This window comes from Triturus cristatus, chromosome 5_2 (genome assembly GCF_964204655.1).
Source record: "Triturus cristatus chromosome 5_2, aTriCri1.1, whole genome shotgun sequence".
NCBI classification, from domain to species: domain Eukaryota; kingdom Metazoa; phylum Chordata; class Amphibia; order Caudata; family Salamandridae; genus Triturus; species Triturus cristatus.
This window is the reverse complement of record NC_140588.1, coordinates 1056559917-1056570360: the sequence shown is the minus strand read 5'-3', so window position 1 is coordinate 1056570360 and position 10444 is coordinate 1056559917.

The following is a 10444-nucleotide window of genomic DNA, read 5'->3' as shown; positions in this document are numbered from 1 at the left end:
AAGGTTTTTTAAATGCTAATTCCTAACTATATCAGGCCTGAAACCTATGGTTTTTTCAGTGAATTTCAAAGGTTTTTTAAATGCTAATTCCTAACTATATCAGGCCTGAAACCTATGGTTTTTTCATTGAATTTCAAAGGTTTTGTAAATGACAATTTTTAATGTATTAATTCTTATACTGATTTTTTTGATACTGATTAACTACATTGTTTAAACTGTTTATTTTTAGATATTTTATTTTTTTAATTACATTATAAACTACAATACAAAATATACTTTCTCAGAATGAATTACTTTAGTTTAAATACTTTGCAAATAGGCAATAGACTTTTAAGTACAGTAGTTACAGTTGGTGCAATGGGCAACACAATTTCAAACACAAAGCAACATTGAGCTCAATGTGAATTTCTAGTCAAATGCAATTAGTTACTTTATGGATTACTTTTCTAACCACAGGACTGGATCCTAGATTCAGTCCTTGGACATCTCCTGTAAACAGTTGAGTAAAAGCGTTTTGGTTACAGTAGTGATTTTGAAGGATTATTATTGTATTTTAAAAGTTGACACTTTGAAACATTTTCACATAAAATGTTATGTTATGTTAGGGTAGCTTATATAGCGCATGGCTACCCCAGCAACGGGGCATCCCAGCGCTTTGCAGACAGACTAGATACGCAGCAACCAGGCCAAGGGTGGGAAAAGCCAAAGAAAGTCGTGCTTAGAGAGCGGCAAATAGCCAGGTCTTAATTCTCTTCCTGAAAGACAGGGGATTCGTGGTCGCACGAGCTTCGAGCGGGATTGTGTTCCATAGTTTCGGGGCCAAAATCTGAAGGATCGACCTCCTGCTCTGCTCTTCCGAATCTTAGGAATGTGGGCCAGAAACAGATCTGCAGAACGGAGAGCCCGAGTGGGGACATATAGAGAACTTAGATTTTGCAGAATTTTGGGGCCCGAGGAGTAGAGGATTTTATGGATGAGGCAGAGTGCCTTTAATTGAATGCGCTGCTTTGCAGGCAGCCAATGCAGACGATGAAGGATGGGGGACATGTGGCAATTTTTGGCAGACCGAACACACTGTGTGCGGCCGCATTCTCAGCTCTTTGAAGCCTGTAAATCGTGGATTGATTGGAACCCAGCATGAGGACATTGCAGTAGTCAATATTTGACAGCACCATGGCCTGGATGATCGTCTGACGGACTGGGGGTTCAAAAAAACCCAAGATGGGTCTTAGAGACCGTAGACGGCCATAGCACATGCCTGCCACCTTTTTGGCGTGGGAATCAAGGTCTAGTCGGTTATCGACCATAATACCCAAGTTTTTGACTTCCTTCTAAGGGGTGGGTGCAGGGCCCAATGAAGACGGCCACCACTGATCATCCTATTTTTGAATCTCCTTTCCAACCAGTAGTACCTACGTCTTGGATGAATTAAGCTGGAGACAATTCTCAGTCATCCAGTTAGCAATGACCGATAGATCTTCCTGGAATTTAATTTTGTCGGCGTCGGTATCACTGGAGAAGGAGAAGATAAACTGTATGTCGTCCGCATAAGATGTCAATTTGATGTTACGAGCTCTGGCCAGTACGGCCAGGGGGCGGACGTACACATTAAATAACGTGGGGCTAAGTGCGGACCCCTGGGGGACGCCACAGCGCAGCGGAAACCTTCCTGATTTATACGGTGGAGCATGGATCTGGAAGGAGCGATCTGTCAAAAAAGAAACAAACCACTCTAGCGCTCCATCACGGACCCCGATCTCCCACAGTCTTCTTAAGAGGATCTCATGGGAGACCGTGTCGAACGCTGCACTCAAGTCCAGCAGGACCAGTGCCGCTGTACCACCTTGGTCCTGTACCTCCCTCAATTGCTCTGTAACGGCTAAAAGGGCCGATTCAGTACTGTGATTCGCCCGAAAAACGTTTTGGGAGTCATCTAAAATTCCATTAACCTCTAGATAGTTGATCAGAATGGAATTTACATGGGATTCCACTATCTTGGAAAGATAAGGTAGCAAGGATATCGGTCGGAAATTTTCCGGCTTGGAGGGATCCAAGGTGGGTTTTTTTAATAGAGGGACGACCTTAGCATGCTTCCAGGATCTAGGTATTGCGGTTGATTCCAAGGTTTTATTGATCAGGTTCAAACCTTCTGACAAAATGGGATCCTTATGAAGTCGCGCCATTTCGGGTTTAACAGGATCCTCAGGGGATCCGGATTTAATTTTTACAGTCAGCCTATCCATCTGGTCCGCTGAAATAGGTGGGAGGGTGTGGAGGGAATGTGGAAGATCTTGTAACGTCTCGGCTACAATAAAATCAGGGCTAGCAACATTCGAGGGAAAGGACTTATAGATACCCTGTACTTTATTTATAAAGAAGGTGGCAATCTCATTACAGTGAGCATTAGAAGTAATCGTATTACTGGGGCCTTCTGGTGGTTTAGTCATGTCTTTCACCATAGCAAATATTGTTTTAGATTGATTTGCACTTGACCGGATCATGTCAGTATAATATCTAGCCTTAGCTTTTTTTATTAGTTTATGGTACATTTTGGTTGCAGACCTAAATGTAATTTTGGCTTGGGGATCATAGGATTTTCTCCAAGTGCGTTCAAGCAGCTTACATTGCTTTTTTTGTTCAGCAAGTGTCTCTGAGTACCAGAGATGAGGTTGTCCACGTTTGGATTTGGACAGAGTTACGGGAATCAGCTGGTCCAGCGATTTATTAATCCACTCTCTGTATGCGGCATCTGCTTCCTCCAAATTCACCGGCCAGACAGGGCACGTGGTTTTCAGATTGTCTATAAACAGACTGCTGTCTAGTTTGTGCCATGGGCGTCTTGGGATAGGAGGGGGGGCCTGTCTTTTAAAATTAACAGCTACCTGGATGGAAATATGAACCAAATAATGGTCCGTCCAACTGAGAGGACTTGGAGGAAAGGCAGTGATGGTTTGAATGTTTGAAAACACTGGGTCCAATAAATGGCCTGCTGCATGGGAGGGCCCTTTAACAAATTGTGTAAGTTGGCATGCTTCTAAATCATCTAGGAGACCTCTCACCGTGGGGGTCTCACTGCAATCAAATTGAAGGTTTAAGTCTCCCAATAGGCTAAAGTTAGCGGACTTCAAAGTCATAGTGGAGATGGTGGCCACCAGGGATTCCTGAAAGGAACTAGCAGGGCCAGGTGGGCGGTAAATCAGAAGCCCGGTTAAAGTGAAGGTGTCCAGGATCTTGATCTTAAAAAGAGAACTCTCACAGTCCGCAATATTAGTCGGGGAGAGCGAGCAGGAAAAAGAAGATTTAAAAATCACTGCTAGACCTCCCCCTCTCTTTACGGGTCTGTTCTGAAATTGTATTAGGTAACCTGGTGGAAGGGACAAAGTCGGAATGGCTAAAGTATCTTTAGTTAGCCAAGTTTCCGTAAGAAACAATAGGTCAGGGGTCTGGTCAGCCAGAAGATCGTGAATATCCTCATAATGACTGACCAGAGACCTACAGTTCAAACTGAACACCTTAAGGTGTGTTAGCTTGTCAGGGGGTAATGAGGTCTCTATAGTCGTGAAGCCACAGTAAGGGCATTGCACCATAGGTGGGCCAGGATGGAAGAGGTGGGGGGTGCAGACTGACTGATCCCGATAGAAGAAAAGCCCTTCCTGTGTATATGTTGGCATGTTAAAAAAATAAAGGCACAGGGGGACTGGCAGCGTGCAGCGGACATAGCGCGGACGGGCGCAGACGGGCTTGCCTTTGGCGCACCCGCGGCATGCCGCCGGCGCGCCGCTGCGCGCGTCCGCGCTCTCAGTCCGATTAAGTAGCGAGAGGGGTGTGTGAGGCGTGCAAGGCTAGAGCGCTGACCTGCAATGTCCTGTAGAGCCGGAAGTGAGTGCTGGCCCCGACGACCCTCCGCTCAATCGGCACAAGCCGTGGCGGAACGGGGTCAGGGGCAGAGAAGCAGGTAAGATAGCAGTCAGCAGAAGTATGGCAGTATACGGTAGATAAAATGAATAGGACAATTTAAAAACAATTTAAAAAGATGTGCAAATAGCAGGAACAACAGTTTAAAATACTTTTCCGCCGCTAGACTGGCTGAGGAGGATAGAGCGCCTGGCAGTGGCCTCGTAAACTAAGCAGCGCTGCGCGCGTCCGCGCTCTCAGTCCGATTAAGTAGCGAGAGGGGTGTGTGAGGCGTGCAAGGCTAGAGCGCTGACCTGCAATGTCCGGTAGAGCCGGAAGTGAGTGCTGGCCCCGACGACCCTCCGCTCAATCGGCACAAGCCGTGGCGGAACGGGGTCAGGGGCAGAGAAGCAGGTAAGATAGCAGTCAGCAGAAGTATGGCAGTATACGGTAGATAAAATGAATAGGACAATTTAAAAACAATTTAAAAAGATGTGCAAATAGCAGGAACAACAGTTTAAAATACTTTTCCGCCGCTAGACTGGCTGAGGAGGATAGAGCGCCTGGCAGTGGCCTCGTAAATTAAGCAGCGCTGCCAGAATCACCAATGTAATCCTATGGCAGAAAATTCACTTAGCAGGTAAGTAGTGTTATCGTTACTTTTTCTTACGCACTGGCCAATCTCCTCTAAACAGTAGAAAGAATGTGTTTAAGTCATAGAGACGATTTTTGAGGAATATTTTTAGTTTGTGAAAATAGACACTTAGAAACTTTTCTGCTGAAAACCACACACTGGATTCCTATGGAAGGAAATACAAGTTAAAGGTAAGTACGCTTAGAATTACTTTACAGGGTCAGTGCTGGTCTAAAAGATGCAGCACTGGGTTCTCTCCTGATAACAGGTGAGTAAATCGGAATTCGTAGTTCGGCTGATTTTAGAGGAATATTTGTAAGTTTCAAAAATGGACACAGAAACTTTTCTGGTGAAAACCACACAATGGATTCCTATGGAAGGAAATACAAGTTACTGGTAAGTACGCTTAGAATTACTTTTCAGGGTCAGTGCTGGGCTAAAAGATGCAGCCCTGGGTTCTCTCCTGATAACATGTGAGTAAATCGGAATTTGTAGTTCGGCTGATTTTAGAGGAATATTTGTACGTTTCAAAAATGGACACTTGGAAACTTTTCTGGTGAAAACCACACAATGGATTCCTATGGAAGGAAATACAAGCTACTGGTAAGTACGCTTAGAATTACTTTTCAGGGTCAGTGCTGCTCTAAAAGATGCAGCACTGCGTTCTCTCCTGATAACAGGTGAGTAAATCGGAATTCGTAGTTCGGCTGATTTTAGGAGAATATTTGTACAATGGTGAAGGAAGGGGGCGGGGCCTGAGGTGACGTGTGCAAACACGCCCTGTGGCGTGTTTTAAGTTGGGGAATTAATTCCTCTTCAATCCTGCGGTCCCCTGGGGGCCAACTAGCCCACCAGGTACCTCCAGTATGCGCCAGGGAGCTGCATTGCAGAGAGGTGTTCAGAGGCCACGCCCATTTTTACAACACTCTGCAACGCAGCTCCGTGGCGCTTTCTGGAGGTACCTGGTGGGCTAGTTGGCCCCTAGGGAATCTCTGGATTGAAGAGGAATTAATTCCTGAACTTAAAACGTGCCACAGGGCGTGTTTGCACAGTATCACCTCAGGCCCCGCCCCCTACCTTCACCACTGTGCAAACGTGGCCCGTGGCGTGTTTTAAGTTGGGGATTAAGTCCCCTTGAATCCTGAGGTCCCCTGGCGGCCAACTAGGCCACCAGGTACCTCCAGTAAGCGCCACGGAGCCGCATTACAGAGAGGTGTAAAAAGGGGCGTGGCCTCATTACACCTCTCTGCAACGCAGCCCCCTGGCGCATACTGGAGGTTTCTGGTGGGCTAGTTGGCCACCAGGGACCCCCAGTATTCAAGGGGAATTAGTTCCCCCTCTGCAAACGCGCCAGAGGGCACGTTTGCAGAGTGGTGTGAGGAGGGGGCGTGGCCTCCAGCCCAATCCCGTTTTTTTTTTCTTCTTTTTTTAGAAGGGGGGCTGTGTAGCCCCCCTTCTTTTTCTATTTTTTTGGCACTGGGGACCCCATCCCCCAGGGCCTGCCCCCAATTTTTAGTTATAAAAAAAAGAAAATAGGGAAGGGGGCCACGTGGCCCCCCTCCCGAGGCCATAATTTGCCTCGGGGACCCCATCCCCCAGGGCATGGGCCTTTTTAAAAAAAATGTATGGAGGGGGGCTGCGTAGCCCCCCTCCTCTAGCCACTTTAAGGCCCCAGGGACCCCATCCCCCGGGCATTATTTTTTAAATTTTTTTTTACTTTTCTTTTTTGATGGTGGAGGGGGGCCGCGTGGCCCCCTCCCAGGCCACTTATGGTCCCGGGGACCACATCCCCCGGGGCCTAGCCTCCGTTGGGAGCCGTGGGGGGGTCCCCAATCCCCCCACAGTCTCAGCTGGCTCCCTGCGTCCTGCGGGAGCCGGTATTGCTTTTCCACATGGGGAGCAGCTAACATGCTGCTCCCCATGTGGAAAAGCAATCAGCTTTGTTTCATTGAAGCGAGAGCTCTCGCTTCAATGAAGCAAAGCAGTTTGCAATGAGCCGTGTCATTGCAAACTACAGTGTCCCGGGGGTGGGCACCCTGGGACACTGCAGGAGCCGGCCCTGGGGGGTGGCGGTCCCCAGGGCCTATACAAGGCTCCAGGAAGGGGGCCGCGTGGCCCCCCTCCCACATTGGCAAGTGGCCCCGGGGTGTGGCGGTCCCCGGGGCAGGGGGGGCTGAGAGCCCCCCCACCCATGTTGAAGAAGCCCTGGGGGTTGGCGGTCCCCGGGGCTGCGGGGGGCCGTGAGCCCCCCGCATATACTATCTTCGAGCCCCGGGGGCAGTGTGGGGGGGATTGGGACCCCCCACACTTTTTTTTTTAATAATGCCCCCGGGATTTGGCTCCCCGGGGGCAAATTAGCATATTCAGCGCTGAATTTTTTTATTTATTTTCGGCCGAAATTCGCGCTGAGTGCGCGAATCTTGCCGATTTTCTATTTTTTTAAAATTCTTTTTTGGCCCTGGGGGTCCTTGTGGGACCCCCTGAGCAAGCCTAGGGGGTCAGGGGGTTTCTACCCTGCCCCCTTTTTGCGTTTTTCACGTTTGTTTTGTAGGTTTCTTGTGCCTCGGTTCTACCGAGGCACAAGAAGGCTGCCAACACTTCCTGATCTGGAATGTTGACAGCCAATTAGAATACAGCTTGTGCACGGCAGGGTGTGCTCTGGATGCGCATAGGGTGTGCGGATCCTCCGAGGCCATAGATATATATGTACTTTTAACTCTAATTTTCTCAGGAACTACTGAACGGATTTACACCATTTAAGCAAAAGGCACGAGTCTGAACTGAGGACTACCTCTTTGCCAAATTTGGTGTAATTCTGTTCAGCAGTTCGGGCTGTAACTGCGGCTAAAGGGCCTATGGGAAAATGCGTGGGAAAAACGCGCTTTGGGACCCCCTTTTTTCTCGGCCCCCGCTTGACGAATCACCGTGAAATTTTCAGGATAGGAGCGGACTGGAGCTGGCCAAAAGTTTCGAAAATTTCGCGAAGATTCGGCAATCGGCGCCAACATTATTCCAAATAGAATGTTGTGGATTTCCTATGGAAAATAGGTTCTAACTATATCTACCTACTGGCGACCGCCAGTAGGTAATATATATATATATTCAGTGAAAAAACCATAGGTTTCACACACGTTATAGTTAGCTGGACATTTCACTCGTAAAAAACCAATGAAATTCCACGTTATAGTTAGTGCAGGCAACTATAACTCACGCGACCGCAATCCTCTGCTGATGATGTCAGATATTACATCACTGATGACATATGTGTCTTTATGAAAAATAAAAATTTGTAATATATGTATAGCTAAAGATACAGTATTAGCATCAACAGAGGATTGCGGTCGCGTGAGTTATAGTTGCCTGCACTAACTATAACGTGGAATTTCATTGGTTTTTTACGAGTGAAATGTCCAGCTAACTATAACGTGTGTGAAACCTATGGTTTTTTCACTGAATTTGCAAGGTTTTTTAAATGCTAATTCCTAACTATAACGTGTGTGAAACCCATGGTTTTTTCACTGAATTTGCAAGGTTTTTTAAATGCTAATTCCTAACTATAACGTGTGTGAAACCCATGGTTTTTTCAGTGAATTTGTATGGTTTTTTAAATGCTAATTCTTACCTATAACATGTGTGAAACCCATGGTTTTTTCAGTGATTTTGTATGGTTTTTTAAATACAAATTCTTATATTAAACGTGTGATTTTTTTTTTTTATTTGCAAGGTTTTTTACATTTTTTTTTTTTTACTTTATATTCTCTTTAAACACTATGCTTACATTTTAAAAATTTTGCAATATATTATTTTTTCTCATTTTTTTTTTTACCAAACAGGTAAGATATATTAGTATAACATAGTGATTCTTTTTTTCCATTTTTTTTTTTTTTTTACGTGCGCGTACAGTAAGCTTACGGTAAGCGTACGGTTTGCGTAATGTACGTAATATTTCTACTCTTTTTGCGTATGGTTACGCAATTTACATAGCCGTGCGTACTGTGTACGCGGCGCGTAAGCGCATACGCTACACGCGCACGTTACGCGGAAGTGTTGGGGCGTGCCTGTTATGCGCATGCGCGCGTGCGCGTGTCTTTTATACGCGCATGCGTACTTTTACCGTAAGCGCTCCGTAAGCGCTCCGTAAGCGTAACGTACGCGCACGGTGGGTCATGTGATCAAGAAACAAAACTTTTGATTGGTTTAAAGTAGTTTCAGTTCTAGAACTCTCCTACACCACACCCATTCCCCTCATTTCTGCTTGTGATCCCTTAGGAGAAGGAGCTGAGTTGTCTTTGGGATACGATGGCAGACCAGCACTCCTCTTGTGAGAGTGAGGCTAGCAGCACAGCCATCAGGCAGAGAAAGAGGAAACAGAAGAGCTCTTTTATATGGGAGTATTTTACTTTTCCTGAGGGCGAGAAAAAAGTAAATGCTGCTTTAGTGACTTGCAAGCTGTGCCAGCGTGTACTTTCTAGAGGTAATCCTAACAAGAAGTATTCCTTCGGGAATCACACTATGTTAAGACACCTTGAGGATGTACACCCTAGGACACATGCTCGACATACTAGAGGAAACCCTTCAGTAAGTCATGCAAGCACATCCACAGCAGCTCAGCCGAGTCCATCTTCGGCAGCTCAGCTGAGCCCTTCATCTGTGGGGGCAGATTCACCTTTTTCTGGTCCTCTGGAAACTAACCATCAATTTGCGAGGGTTACAATGCGGTGCTCAAATTGCCATGGTCTAATTGTTCGAGGGGAGACCAGTGTTCCCCTAATTAACAACAGAATAGACCAGCACATTTGTCCTACCAGCTAATATTCCCATTCTTCCTTTCCTCTGTCCCTGCATGAACACAACGGCTCTTTTAAGAGCCAACCTTACCTCTCAACTTTTTTTAATTTTTTCTTAAAAACTTTTTTTTTTTTTTTTACCGTACGCGTAAGCGTATTTTTTTTTTTATTTTTTTTTAAAACACTAAAAAACAATTACCACATTACAAGTTCCTTGAGGGATTAATAACGAAATACTGAAAAGCTGTTTGAGGAGAAGTGGAAAAAAGGGATCATCAAATTTCTGACTTACCTGACCCACCCAAAAATTTAATTAGAAAACAGTATTCCTCATTTATACCAGTACACCTTAATTTATGGTGAAAACATAGTCCATAATATTTTACATGTTCCTTACATTTAAATTTCTCCCAAAATAAAAAATGATAAACACAACTTCAACAAAAGGAATTCCAATTCTATTATTCATTTCTTAATTTACCACATACATCCCCTCTCAAACTCATAACTCACCTTTAAAATTAGTTAGTTGTGAAAGAAATGTGGCACTCAAACAGCAGATTATCAGAGCCAGGATCTCTGTTCTGTACACCTCTCTCCTCTCAGCAGAAACAGATAATGGCAATGTTTCCCTCTCCTTTTCCACACATATACATGTTAATTTCAAATCTCAGTGCTTCCCCCTTTTTTTCAAATGTAATCACACATTTCTATTGGATGAAAACCAACCCTTTTCCAAAAGTACCCTTCCCCCAACTTGACTTCTGCCTGCTATCATAGCAACAGCTCATGGAACACTGCTGTGTGGAGTTAGGTCAGAAGTTCACCACACAATGTTTCATTTCCAAAGAGCAAGAGTCAGAGCCAGGATCTCTGTTCTGTACACCTCTCTCCTCTCAGCAGAACCAGATAATGGCAATGTTTCCCTCTCTTTTTCCACACATATACATGTTAATTTCAAATCTCAGTGATTCCCCCTTTTTTTCAAATGTAATCACACATTTCTTTTGGATGAAAACCAACCCTTTTCCAAAAGTACCCTTCCCCCAACTTGACTTCTGCCTGCTACCATAGCAACAGCTCATGGAACACTGCTGTGTGGAGTTAGGTCAGAAGTTCACCACACATT